Consider the following 15,297-nt stretch of genomic DNA (forward strand, 5'->3'; position numbering starts at 1 on the left):
GTAACAGCCTCTAATGACATTTCTCTTATCTTGATGCTGTGTATATATTAAATTTAAATTTATAATGTTATTTCTTTGTTTAGAGAATGAAATAGGACAAAGGTTTTCCAGAGTGGTCATTTCATATGCCATTTTTATTGGCAAGAAAGTAAGATAATTTCTAAGCATATGTTGTGAACTGCACATCATTTCTTTTCTGATATTATTTCACAGAAAAAAGAAAAAGAAGTGTAGGGCTCAGACCTTATATTTTGTTTCTATTTTAGTATTAAGGTTTAAACCTTTGTCTTCACAGACTAAAATAGGTCTTTTCTTTTGCTTTAGCCTTATCTACTTTGTCTAGCAAACAAAAAAAAAAACTATAGATGCCACAAATAGGAGTTCCCGTGTCATGGCAGTGAGTCAGTAGCAGGTGGAAGTATTTGCTTTCCTCTGCCATACTCACCCCACAAGAGCGCCCTTTCAACAAAACCCATGCAAATACAAACTGTACCAGAAAAAGAAACATGGATGATTGCTGACGGTTTCTAAGCATTGTCTCTTTGGAGACTGTCCTTGGCCACACACAAATGAAAAAAGGTGGCCTACACCATGAGACACACACCAGTGTATAAAAAGGATTCTCAGTTCAGGAAAGTCTTGATATTCTGCTGAAATGAGATTTTCCTTTATTTTCATATTTTATGTAATAAAACTAAGTGAAGAAATGGAAGACAGCAATTCAAAAAGCTGGAGGATCAGCCTCACTGCATATACTCTGCCAGACGGCTGATGCCTGCAGAGACTCCCCTGGTGTCCCCTACGAAGGGGAGCACACCCACACTCGGCCCACCAGCTCCTTGCTCCTACCTGCTGCATGCATCAGCCAAGAAATCACTGCCTCTTACCCGCAAAAGGGGCCCAGTATCTCTGTGCACAGCAGATGATGTGCAAACAAAATTGGCCCAGGAGCAGGAGTTTTACTGAGACTAATTTTCCTATACAGAGAATATCCAAGAAGTTCTTCTGGTCTCTAGGCATCAGGAGACAAAAGCTGGAGTTGGGGCTTCTCACAGTATGCCAGAAAGCTCTGGGAAAAAACACTGCCTTTAGATGCTTAGATGGGAAAGGGGGTCTACAGGGCAGGGAGCATGACAGGAGGGATCACCCCATTACATCGGGACTGCATTAGCATGCTTGCATACAGAATAAAGCTTGGGAGTCCTATGGGTATAATTTTACGCATTGCCAAGTATAACTATGCAAAAAAGTAAGAATATTTTTAAAAGCATAAATAGGTATTTAACTGCTGTCTGAACACCGAGTATCGCCCTTTATATCCTGCAAATGACAGTAATTGTATACGGACTTGACTTGAAAGCTGAGAAGCTCTAAGAAAGCCACTAGCAAAGCGTTAGCATACAAGGACAGAGTAATTCCTGATTATTTGAGCTCAGTAAAAAATGAAATAATAATTCCTCAAAAAAATATATTACCTATAAGTAGTTCTTCAATTAAGAGACTATCAGCATCTCAATTAAGTTTCTATTTTCAGGGATTTATACAGTAACTAAGCTGCAAAGAGTTGCTCCAAGCTGGAACACTACAAAAAAAAAAATCATAAACCTAGTAGCAGATTTTTAAATAAGTTTCTAAAAAAAACTGAACAAAATTTTTAACTATCTTTAATTGGAAACGACTAGCAATGCATTTCAACACAGTGCTTCAGAAATCAAAATCAAGACTTTCAAATGGTTCCAGTTATTCATCACTAACTAAATATTTACTTACATGTTCATGTCTCATGCAGCCGTATCATCATGGCAACAATAGTAGTGCTATTTTACTGGATAGAGTCAATAGCTTTCTAAAAATAGATAATTGAATCTGAAAATGGTTTCTGTCTTATTACCGGACTCAAAGTATTTCTGAATATCCTCCGTATAGTTGCTTTCCTGTCTGTGTGAGAAACCATAACTTAGAACATGATGTGAATTGAGATGAATAATTATATAAGTAACGTCTCTCCCTTTCTACTGTTTTTCTTGCCAACATCCCCAATCTTATATTACTACACAAATCCTAACTCTGTGTTTGAACATATGTATCATGCTTTTAAAGTAATCAATGGCCAATGTCACAACAAAAAGATACAGCAGTTATGAATCTAGCCTGCAAAAGCTATGGGTTATTCCAGAGAAGATAAAAATTTCGTACAACACCTCATCATATATTTATTTATTAGAGATATTTTGTAAACAATTATATGAAAAATAGAGATCGACCGAACAAGCATCTGTCTTGTCACAGTCCTTTCAAGAGGGGAAAAAATGGCTTTTCACAAGGCAAACGCTCAGTGATACAGCATGGTACAGTTCCATTGCAATGCAGAACAGCCGCCTAATTTATCCCCACTGAGAAGATCATTTTAGCATGGTTATTGATTGCAGAGCTTGCCAACACAGGGACACTCAAACTATAATCCAAATTAACTAAATATTTTTAGTTAAAGTGGATTAGTTTAACTGATTTAAATATCTTTGAGGCTTTTCTGATATTCAGAATTAATGTAGCCTCAATTCAGTTCAGCTTAATTCATTTCTAAGATCAGTTTAAGACCACTTGAGTTCCAAGTGTCTGGATGTCTACAGTTTAAAATGCAGTTAAAATAATCCACTTTAAAAATTCATGTGGATTATTTTTTCCCCAACTGTGTCTGCAAAATAAGCTACCAGTCTAAGAAAAACTGACCAATTCTTCAGAGGAATGCTCAATAGGAATTATCACACTGTTTCTGCCTATAACATCACAGGTGATGTAGTGGTCTAGGTTTCAAGAGTAAGCTCCTCCAGACATCTTAATCTCGCAATCACTGAGAACATGCACATATGATAATTAGATTTAGCAATATGAGTTTCACAGTAAAATATACCAAATGCCCTCCACCACCTCCTCTGCGTCTCCTCTACCAATCCACAGTAGCAAATAATTATCCCTTTTTTCTTAAGCCATTTTTGGTAAAACAGTGTTACCACCAGTCTCAACTGCTGTAATTGGCAGTTAGTTAAGTTTCCCTTGAAACTGGCCTAATTGAACCGTAGCAGCTATCCATCTGCTCCATCATCCACAGAGGCTGGAGAGCTTGTGCTTTAGCCTTTCGCCCTTCTCCTTACTTATGGTAAGCCAAAGGAATATATGAACTCCTCCTTTCAGCCCCAGCTTGGTAACTTTAAGTAGTTACAGTTTTCACTACAAAAATGTAAACTGAAGCAAAGAAATTGGAACACATTTTTCAATATAGGCACATGATCAAGTGATTCCTTAAACCAAACTCTTAAGTCATTTTCAGATATTGAAGAAACGAAGAAAAGGAGCGATTCCTTACCAACAAGCACAAGATTCACCTACCTTCTCATATAGGATAGGAAATAAACAGCCAATGAGCAAAAACTGAGGTGCATAGTGAGTCACAAACGCAAAACATGTCACCCGATGGCAAATGAGGCAAACAGTTCTCTAGGGTATGCAGCACTGTGCAACTACTGACATAGTTATTGCCTCCCTACCTACCACTGACAAAGCATCACTGGAACACTGTGCTCCGTTTTGGACATCACACTTTGTCAAAGATACAGAGGGGATGGAAAAAGCCCTGAGAAAAGCTACAGAAATGGCAGATGGAACAAACAGTCATTCCCTAGTCTGGGAAGACACAACTGCATGGAAACGTAACAGTTTCCAAAGCAAGGACAGAGAGAATAAACTGTTCAGGAGAAAGACAAGAATCTTTTTCCAATTTCAGCAAAGGACATTTAAAGGGGAAAAAAAGTAACAGTAAGTGTAGTTAAACATCAGAATGGATTGCTTAAGGAGGTAACCACAGAACCTCCACCATAGGCAATTTCCATAGATTAAAAAAGTATTTTCCAAGAACAATTCGTTGGAGTAGAGGAACAGATTTGCTAATCTCTATAGGTCCCTTCCAGCTCCACTTTTCCAGGGTATGATATACTCATGCAGCTAAGTCGTTAATGATGTTATTCACACAACGTAATTCAGAGCGCTTCTCTTCCAGACTGCTCCATAAAGCAGAGCTTCATAGCGGACATGTCCCATCCAGGGGGATTTAACGTGCCTGTGCCAAAGAAGTGGGGTAGATGACACGTGACAGGATTCACTTTTCAGCCTTCAGAAGATGTCCTGCAGGTTGCTCGCTTCCTGAGAGATTCTTTTATTAAGGGAGCAAAACTTGAGACAAATCTACTTCATGCTTCACTCCTCAGTTCTTAACACATCTGACAAACCAAGCGCTCTGATGTAGAGGGTGTAAAACTGCCAAGTAAAAAATCCAAAACTTAAAAAGGAATGCCTGACTCGCGGAACTAGCCATTAAATTGGTCTGTAGATCAGTGCTACACCACAGGCACCACAGGCTCTGCATTGCCACGTGTGGCTTGCGCTCCTAGCTGCAGGGAAGGTCAGTGCCCTGGAGGCAGCTTAGCTGGGCCTTAAAAAAGGGTGTACTTTAAAGAAATAACAGCCTGTGGGGGCAAACCAGGGAAGCTAGCTCATGGGGTCTTGAAAGTGTCAGGACATAGTGATCTTAAGTGAGCAGGGTGCAAAGCAGCAAAAAAAGACGATCCTCAGAGCATCCGAAAACAGATAAAGCCACTCAAACTCAGCTGTGCAGTGCAGCACTGCTAAAGGAAGAGAACAGTCTAGTCTCTTCTGAGTTGAAATTATGAGGAGGTCTCAGAGCCAGAGGGGCAATACTGTTCTCATCCCTCTGCTGGGTCCGGTCTGTAGTCTCGTAAGCAAAATCTATCTCTTCCCTTCTTCCAAGCCCCTGTCCAGATGACTGAACATTGCTCACTCGAGCTTGGCCACAACCATGCAAATTACAGGAGCGATTTCAACACCTACAAGCTATAGGTCTCATGCAACCTGGATGTATCAACTAGACTACTGCATCTCTCGTCTTCTGATTGTAACCACCCAGTATCTCCTTTGCAGTGCTGCTAGAATTATCACGTCTGTTACAACTATAATTAGTTTCCAAACAGTAACTTTTACGGCCATAGACTTCCCCTCCTCAAAAGCTCAGCCAAACACATCTTTGGGGAAACAAACATGTAACCTATGCACTTCTGTTTGTCCTTCAGAGTGGTAAAACATAGGTGCAGCTACTTGAAATGGGAAAAGACTGCATTGCTGAGATGCCTCTTTTTTCCCCCCTTTTTGTTTTTTGGTGAGCACAGAAGAGAAGAGAAGAGAAGAGCCAGCTGTAATTTACAGAATCTATTGAGCATTCAACTTTTGACATTTTGAGGAAAAACTACCAACACACATTGTTAATAGCACAGCTTTGTGAATTCCCTTAAAAGGTAACAATTTCAAACACAGTTTATATAAGACATTCTTGTCGTATCCTTACTATCATGGTCACCACAGGTAACCTTGAACTTAGTGTCCAAGGAATATGCTTAAGAGAGCACAGTGCTGCAGTTCTGAAACTCTAGGAGGAACAGGGCATTTGAATTATTCATTGGCAATTTGGAGTCAAGGGCAGTCCATTTCCTATGCACTTTCTCTGTGCAGCTCCCATTCATGTGACATATCGCTATTGAATGAACACAATCTGGTTTCCACCGAAAGAGAGCGCTCTATGCTGACCCTAGCCCACTTTTCAGTAGAAACTATATTATCCTTCGTGAATATAAGACCCTTCCTCAGTGATGGACTTTGCAAAATAAGTCCAACTTCTACAAATTGTTCTGCACTAACAAATTGCCCAACTAGTGCAAAGTCAAAATGATTCCAGAAAAGCTTTGCAGCCTGGTCAGATTCCGTCTAGTCGCTTCAAGCTTCAAGGCTTTAGGAAAAAACCTCCCTCATGAAACCAAGTCTAGATATGTAATACATATTACATCACAACAGGACAAAATCTACTCCTCCATCTTTTTTGTAAGCCAAGAAGTGCAGCTCATCACTGGAAGACTGAGTGAGCAAGCATGTGTATAAATGTATCAGTTTTCCCTTTTTGCACTTTGAGTAGCCTGGGATTAGAGATCTATTAAATATACACGAGAATTTGTATCATGTAAAAAGTTCTTCCCATTTGTTCCTCAGCTGCTGATACAAAAACTTTATTTTCTGTTCTCTGGGTCTCCAAATACCTTTACCTTGGATTACAGATCAAGCAGTGAAAATCTCAGGCCAAGAGGTGAATGCTTTGGAAACACAAGCTGCTGAAAATGGGTTTCCAGAAACACCTGCAGGGGTAATTAAAGGGGTTGTTAGTGTGCCTGCTGTAATACACCAACAGACATTTTTCAGTCTCAGCAAGCCATTTTGTTTGTTGTAAGGTTTGTATATGTTTCTTGTGCTAAACTTCCCAGAAGATTTACTTGCTGTACACAGGCCTTGAACTTTGCTTATCAAATGCTCCAAAATCAATTGCAAACTAAGAAATACAGTATCATTTCACTCTGGATACCAAACAACTTTGCAATCTGATGCAAGAAAGATATAATTGAAGGCTGTTCCCCAACTTAATTAAAGCAAAAAGCTGCTAGTGGAAAACCTATTGCAAAAGAAATCTTTCTATCAGCTTGGCTGTACAAAGAAGTAATTTGCTTTCTGACATACCACTAGCATATTGGAAGCAATCAAATGCAATAATTTCAAAAGGCTATTACCAACTCACTGGTGAAAAAGGATTGAGAAATAGATTTTTGATTTACATTTTTTTTCCAGGTCTTATTAAAACCAAACGCAACTAGAAACTCTTATTATTTCCTTCTGTCATTTGAAAGTTTTTTCAGGGTTAGGAATATTCTGGGCTGATCCTCCTCCCCTCCTTTGTCAACAGCAGGGATCTTAGAGCGCTTAACTGAAGCGCTTCGGTCCTGAAGCACATAGCCTGACATTAAAGTGGTTCGTTGAATTTGGAGTCAAAACCGCATAATTTTATGATTTCTATTTGCTAATGATGAAGTGGGCTGAAGCAGAGAAATCCAAAAGGTAGGGCATTCTTTTTTGAACTTTCTTGCATATAATTCACCTGCTCCTTTTTGTCATTTGATCTCAGATGACTTGATATCTCAGCACTTGATCTGTGCGCTTCACTGAATCATGGTAGTTACTGCTTTGAGAAAGCGCTTTGCATTTCTTATGGCTATTTCGTAGTTGCCTATGGGACGGCCTCGCATTTTGCCCATGCTCACCCGACTTAACCGAGTGCAAGCCCTGCATCCCCCGAGTGGCCCTTTGCCAGCCCTGTCCAGGTCTCGCACAACCTCCCCTGGATCAATATACACAGGGGAAGTCAGAGTAGCTCCTGCTTGGCAGCCGGTGAAGGGACTAGGAGGGGACTAAGGAATAGGGTATGTGCCCCCCAGCTGTCCCCGACTGACATGTACAGATTTTGCTGTACCCTACATTGATCTTCCAGGCTTTCCTTCCCTGCTGAAAATGTGCAAATAGTTATCAGACACCAGTAACTCCATGCTCTCTGCTCAGGCCTTCACCTCCAAGCCCCACCTCTACCATTTTCTGTATTACTTCCAGAAGAAAATCGTAATAAAGACACAACACTGCCTATACCTGTACAAAAGTTTTGAGCAGAAGGAGGTCCCCAGCTTTAAAGAAAGTTACAAGTGGCAAGAAAAAGGAAAGCTTCTTTTAGCCTTCTATCAGTTTTGAGCACAAGTCTGTAACCATTCAAGTACTTTTGTTGGCCAGTATTTTTAAACATGGCAAAACTTGATCATTCAGCTTTATATGATTTGCAACTATTGATAGGTCATCAGCAAGTCTTTGGCTTTTGAATACATATTCCAGGTTTGAAAGTTTCAGCAGTGACCAGAGCTTTGCCTATCTGTGTTTAGAGGTACAGCTCTAGAGCAGTACAGAAACTCGGAGCACCTCCCAGACTTAGGTATCTGACTTCCCACAGACTCTATGACAACTCTGGTAAAACAGCCAAAATTCTGTCAGAAGCCTGTGCAGAGTCCACTGGAGACAATACTAGACAAATATATATGTATAGGGCTCTTTAAATTAGAGTCTGACAACCATGCCATATTCTGGGCATCAATTTCCATCCAGTCTGGTGTAACTTTAGTAGATGGATCCTGCAGTAACCAAGACTGACAAGACAATGTATATCTTTGCGTCCATCATATAAAGAGCCTTAAGCAGAGAAGGAATTTTTATAGTAACTAGTCTGACCTGTCGTATACCAGGCCAACAAACATAACAGTATATTTTGCATCATGCCTTCCTTATAGACACGGGCATTATATATTTACATATATAAAATATATATTTTTTGTGTTTATATGTACACACACACACATTTATGAATAAATGGTTTTTGTCCATGTATATATGTGTGTGTGTGTATACACACACACACACACACACACAGGCAGAATAATAAAGTTTCTGCAGGGCATCCCAGGAAACTAGCACATGCTCTTGCGCTTTGAAAGCCACAGTCCTGCTTAGGCCAAACTCTGTTTGCAATGAATACCAGGGTTTGGAGGCAGTGCATGAAAAGTGACTTCCAGTTACTCTTCTACTCCAGTAACCCTTGAGCAGGCTGTGCTAGCAGCTGAAATGAGCTTCACATAAATTACGAAAGAGTAAAGGCTTCTTGCAAATTCTGCTGTCTAGAACAGTTCCAGTAACCAGAGTTCCCAAACACATCCATACTCCAGCTCTGCTCATTCTTGGCTCGTTACAACCTCTCACAATTTCCCCCCCCCCCTTAGCTACATTTAACGACGATCAAATTACAGCCATCTGTTTACCAGGATTCCCTACCTGAAGGGAACTCCTGGCCACCGTTTTAGAAAACTCGCAGACCAAAAAGATAACAGGACCTAGAACTACTATCTGGCCCTGAAACACTAACTTAGAATAGCAAGAAACCGGAGCAAAAGACAAAGTTACATGGAAAATTAGAGACTTGACATATTTTAAAATACCTTTTCTAAGGTAGACTGAAAACCTAGTTTCCTAAGTGCAAGAATATGCATAATTGTCTCTGGTTATTTGATTAGTACCTGCACTCAGGCTGTCGCAGGTAGAAGCACTAACATATGCTCTTGCAATTCACCTGCAGGCTAAGGATTCTCCTACAAAAGGAAACTGTTCTACTTAGAGTACCCCTCACTGGTTTGCATTCTTCATACATAATGTATTTCCAACTAAACTGAAAATTGATTTGGGATTTTTTTTTTTTTTAAACTATACTACATGAAAGTGACCTAAAAAAGAGTAATACATTTCACAAAACCTTAGTAGAAACACACCAAGCCACTGAAAGTAATCTGGAAAGTCAGCAAACACAGTTATCTACCCGTTCTTAGATATTATTTTATGCTTTTACATTCTTTTTACTTCAGTATATGCTGCAACCAATTCATCTTGAGTTAACTGAGATTTTTCTAATGTTTCTGTTCAAGATAGCAAAATCCAGAGGACCTGGGACACTATGTAGGACACTCAAAAGCTTAAATCCTTTTCCAGGTCCTAATAAGTTCTTCTGTCAGCTATCTTTTTAAAAGGAAAAGGAAATGAAATTAAAATGAATTTCATTTTAATTAAGCTACTGACTAGTGATAAATCCTACCTGTTAATGGTATAGAAGTATAGTCTTTACATATACTTTAGATTGAAAATGGCCAGCCTGCAACACTGAGGACCATTTTCTACATGAATATGCTTTTTTCAATGCTCACAAAAACAGAAGGATGAGATCAGAGGTGACCGAAAACGTGTGCATTGTATACTGCAGTTGAAGGAAGACTTTTTTCTAAGTTTGGAGAACTGAGCTATACCAGTTAAAATTGCATTTTGCCACATGTAGATCATTAACTTTACTTCCTTCCTGCACTGCTACTCACAGGAAAAAAAGCTGAGTGCTTTTAAACATTCTTTCCCTCTACAAATCTTTCTTGTTCCCCACAGAGACAGTTTTTCCATCTCGTGGTCCATTGGGAAGAGTGGGCTGGTGGAGCCCAAGGGAGAAGGAGGGAAGCCCTCCTCTTGGAGAGGGGCTGAGCATAGGTGGAAGAGGAGATCAGCAGGACTGGCAGGCACAGAAAGCCCTGCAGCAGTCACAGCGAGGAGCTGCGAGTCCTCAGTTCAAGCAGAGTTAGTGACTGCTGAGAAGATTAGCAAACAGACAGCCCCTCTCCATCAGCTCTCAGACTTGACAGCTGATGGAAGAAAACTCCTCAAGCCATTAGGGAGAGTTGTTGCGGCTCAGCAAGTGCATGAATTCCTATGGAGCTAACTCGTACCAAGCCTGGAAGCTAGGACACAACGGGCAGCAGGAAAACTATGTGCAAACCTTTTTCTGTTTCTATTTTCAATCACTGCAAGATTTTGCTTCTTTTAAAGTGAAATATTTAAGTAATATTTGAACAAGCCACAGCTTTCAGACTTTAAAAATCTCGCAGTCATTTTTGAAGTATCTACTTTATTTAGTCATTAAGGGTTCTGCTTCTCCCCCGCTCCCCATCAAACGACCTGGCATCCTCTCTGTCTGCAACTGTGACATCTTTGTGCCATACATCTCCAAATATACAGTGCATTTGTGTATTACAATTGTTCTCTTTGCTGGAACACTGCTTTAGGAAGTTGTGATTTTTACTTTTTGCACAGAAAACCCCTCTCCAGCGATTTCATTCCATTTGATCCACGTAAAAGCACTAACGTGTTCAAAAACTACTGAAAGCATAAATCACGTATTTCACCTAGACATAAGTGTTTCAGAAAACGTACACCATACTTTCTTTAAATTTCCACAGAGTGAACATGATTTTTCTGTAGTTAATAGCAGAGATCGCTGAGGATAAGAGCAAGAACCCTCAGAAGAAGCCTGCTTTTCACAAGGCAGTTTTTTTGTAGCAGTTTCTTCATAAAAAAAGAATACATGATTTGTAGATGGGTCTCCAACTGCTGAAACATCACATGTAGGGATAAGGCCCCCTCTTTTTGCTTGAGGTTACATAATGTATTCTGGTATGAGTAAGACAGACACATTTCCTAACCAGAATAGGATCTTGGACAAGACCTTTAGCTTGTCTAAATTACACTAGTCAACAAAAACTAATGGAAACAACCTTGGATTTACTCCAGCATAAGAGAAAACACTTTTTTTTTTTTTTTTAAAGAATAATACAACAAAATCAAAGGAGCCAGGAAGCTCCAAATTTTAGATTACTTACTTGCAGAAAATGAGAGCAAACTGGTGTTCCACTTTGTAGTGTAGCCTCTGCATTTTCTAGAGTAGGTATGAAAGGCATGCAGAAGAGTGAGTTGAAGCACAGAACTACGTTAAAATAGTCCCAGTCTCCAAATTTACTATATGGTGCACACCATCATCAAAATGAGTGCTTTTCACCTTCTCCCAAAGGGACCAAAGCCTCCAGGCTTTCGTGTGTTCCAAAACGTTCTAATAAAGCATTAAGAGAATGGATTAATGCAGAACAGCACAGTATTATTCTCATTGTTTTTTAATTAGTGTGTTAAAAAAAAGCAGGGAGGGTTTAATAGCCGACTGCTCGCCATGCACAGGCATACACATAGGCATGTATGCAGGAATAGGCCAGGTTTCCACCTATGAGAAAGGAGGTGCCTGAAGACTACAGGAAGGCTGCCTCCCTTGTCCTGGAGAAACGTAGACTAGGGGGACAATCTGCTGAGGACAGAGCATCTACACACATCCTGAACCTCGTTTACTCTGCCTGAAACTGCAAGGTAGAGCTGTCTGGAGTTTCAGTCCAAAATGCTGACATAACCTGCTTTTCACATCAAAATTTGTATTTCTCCTGTAACTACCGTTATTTCTGTGTTAAAGGGAATGCTCTTAAGAGCTTTTGATATAAATGCTATTAGGCAAAGTTTCCATCCTTAGGAGAAGTGTTCAGTTATGGATGCGTAGTTGTTAAGCGCAGCAGGTTTTCATAAAAGTGTGTTCCCAAATGTAATCAGCGCCCAAACATGACCTTTCTGATAATTACAGCTTTACCGAACATAAATAAGAGCCCAGCCAGACTGCCCCTATTACAGCAACCTCTCTCTTCACTGTTTGGTGCTAACATTTCCATAACACTGATTCTGTTACCTCTCAACACTCCTCCTTCCTTTCCCCCCGCCCCCATGCAAGCAAAAGACTCCTATATGATTCAAAAACTGTGCAGAAGTACTGGCTTTCACCATAACTACAGAATACTACATTTTTATAACAGATAATTCCCTTTACTTTGGACTGTTAAGACTTTTGACTTCTATGGCTACAATGACCAAACCGCATTTACTGTTGTCCACCACCTTCAGTCTACTGAAACTGTCCCAGTCAAACCAGTAAGTACCTGCACGAACTGAACAGCATTTCTGCTACTGGGTGCTACGCTGCTGTGCCCGCTGACTCTACGCGAGGTTCTAACACACGCGACGCTCACTGGACCTGTGGCCACTAACACCAAGACTTTCAATGTCATTCTATATAGAAATGAGTTACTTTCTGCACTGATTTGCACTGCTTGGATTATGTATTTGTTCCATCTAGCCTGACTTCCTCAATAAAGAGGAAGAGAAGAAAATTTTAGAATGGTTACTTCTATGCCTTGGGTTCCTGTATCTTTTTAACTTCTCTACTATATCACTCCTATTTTGGGTTTTTTTTTTTAATCACTTTTCTATTTCTGACATCGTTTTTGTGCTAATTAAGTTGTCTATGACATGACCTTTTCTATTTGTAGACTGTCTTACTAATTCTCCTTTTATTGATTTACTGCCTCGTGTCTCCTTCACATGAACCTCAGTGAGGTCATTCATATGATTTTTTTTTCTTTTCAATCTTCATCACTCACATGCCATCTGTTCCCTATATATACTGGGGAGGAACATATTTCTAATTTGCCTCAATGAGATCGGTTTTATTCAGCTCACTTACCATGTATGTCAGTCTAGACTAATTTACTTGAGTGAAGTCACCCATATTCTCTCCACTCACATTTCACCAGGGACGTACTGTTTGTAGGCTTGAAATCTGAGGTCAGTAGCACTTCTTCCAATCCTTATTTACCATAGCGAGCTGTACAGAGGTGGAGTGAAGCTCATCGGACCCCAGCAAGGCTGCTATGAACTCACTGGTAATCAATACATTTTTGTTTTTGCAATAGGATATAGCAGGCTATTCAAAGTCTGATTGACTTGACTAGCTCATAGCATAGGAGAGCAAGCTGGAGCAAGTTTCAAGCCATACTAGTTACTTCTTTACGTGTAAAGGGACTCAGTCAAACAACTACTAATATAAGCTAGAAGCAGCTATTACTGCCAGTGAAAACAAGCGCACACCACTGAGCAGTGGTCCTGGTAGGGGTTAATGAAGCTTTTTATCTACAGCATTCGGCTCAGGACAGGCATGGTCTTGGAAACCCAGATGGCCCACATTGCTCTAAGGGCACTTTTGGAAGCATCAGATTGATTCACAAGCTACAGCTTGCATTTACCAGGCTCTACATACAGAGATGCACAAGCAATGCATAGGCAGGTAGCTCTTGGCTACCACCTCTGAAAGCACCATCGTTCCAACTTGCTGCAAGTCCACGAGATGCAGCACCACCAACATGAAGAGGAAAAACATGGACCAGATATGCAAGCACAGTACTGCACATCTCAGGGGACTGAGCAGTCCTGCATTTCTTCATAGAGTATGTGCCACTCCTGGCCATCACAGTTGTACAGACTCACATCTACCACCCTTCATTCCTGAGCCAGTAGAGAAAGGATTTGTCTAGGCAACCTGTATCCAAAGCAAGGAAATAGAAAAGGATCTAGTAATCCTTAGCCACCGAATGACTACTTCGGCATGACCTGCTACTGCAAAGCAAAGCAGTTCCACTGGAGTTCGTTGTTGGAATGACTTGGAATGAGGACAGTCTTAGAGCTCAGCAACCTTACATTTGAAAGATTAAAAGATTTACATGGTGTAGGTCAGAGGATACTGATGACAGGAGAGACGCATCCAACTAGCATGCCTAAGACTACAGAAGAACACTTCAGTGAGGTCGTCTACATTTCCTATCACCAAGGGAGCACCTACCTTCTCTTGACCCGATAGGTCCTCCCCAGGTTCTGCCATTTATGAGAACCATTATCACCAAGTTTTATTAACTTTCTAAAGAAGGAGGCTTCATGCTTTATGCTACTGGTAGAATATAAACCCTGGCACCTCCTTCCTCAAAAGGCTGTGAGCCACTTTTCTGAAATACTTCGTCTCATTAAAGACTGAGCAACTCCAGCATGATTTAGTGTTAGCTAACAAATAATAGTGGCATCAAAAAGCGCTTAGACCTATTGAAACAAACCTTGAAGAAAAGATATTGAAGGTAAATTCATTTCTGAAAAATATTTTTTCCTTCAATTACTATTTTCTAAATAGAAAACCCAGGTTCCACTGAAAACATTTTATCTGGCTTTTCTTTTGAAGCTCTGTGCCAAAAACACAACCAGAAGTAAATGGCTATCCAGCGCTCAGACCACTGCACAGAAGGGATTTTGTTTGTTTTTTAATGAATGAATCCAGATGGCCAGGTTGTTATGGAACTAAACACACATACACATTTATCTGGACTGCTTTGGTGTCTCAGGACTATACGTCACCTACAAATGCAAATGTGAATTATTTATCCTTTAAAGATGCAGATATGTATAAACTACAGGAAAAAATATCCTCACCTATCATAAACAGTATGCTTCTTTCAGGAAGTTCAGACTTTGACAGCAATGCCTGCGCAACACAAAATCTCCGATTTTGACCTGCTTTTTAAGATAGCGTTCCCCCTATCTTCTAAAAAGCAGACTCAATGCAAGATTGACACAAGACGTTATAAATCTTCCATTTAAAAAGTCCCAATAGCTCAAGAACTTAAAGCATATTGTATTTCCCTCAATGACACAAAGAGAAGTACCATCTTCTGTCTTAACATTCAAAATCTATTCCCACAGAGAAAACAGCTTATTAGTAAACAACTAACATTCCCCACAGAGAAAACAATTTATTTCCCACAGAGAAAACAACTTATGAAGGGAAAGCGCACTGGAAATGCAATCTGGGTTCTAAGGAGCAGCTGCTCATCAATAACCCTACTTTCAAAACACACACTATAACGACCTCTATTAGAGCGCGCGTAGTATGGCGTATTACATCAAATGTCCACATTACTGTGACTGCATATCTTGATAATGGAAACATATCTTCCCACATTCCATGTGTAATTCTGACACACCTGGAAG

This window comes from Struthio camelus, chromosome 9 (genome assembly GCF_040807025.1).
Source record: "Struthio camelus isolate bStrCam1 chromosome 9, bStrCam1.hap1, whole genome shotgun sequence".
Classification (NCBI taxonomy): Eukaryota; Metazoa; Chordata; class Aves; order Struthioniformes; family Struthionidae; genus Struthio; species Struthio camelus.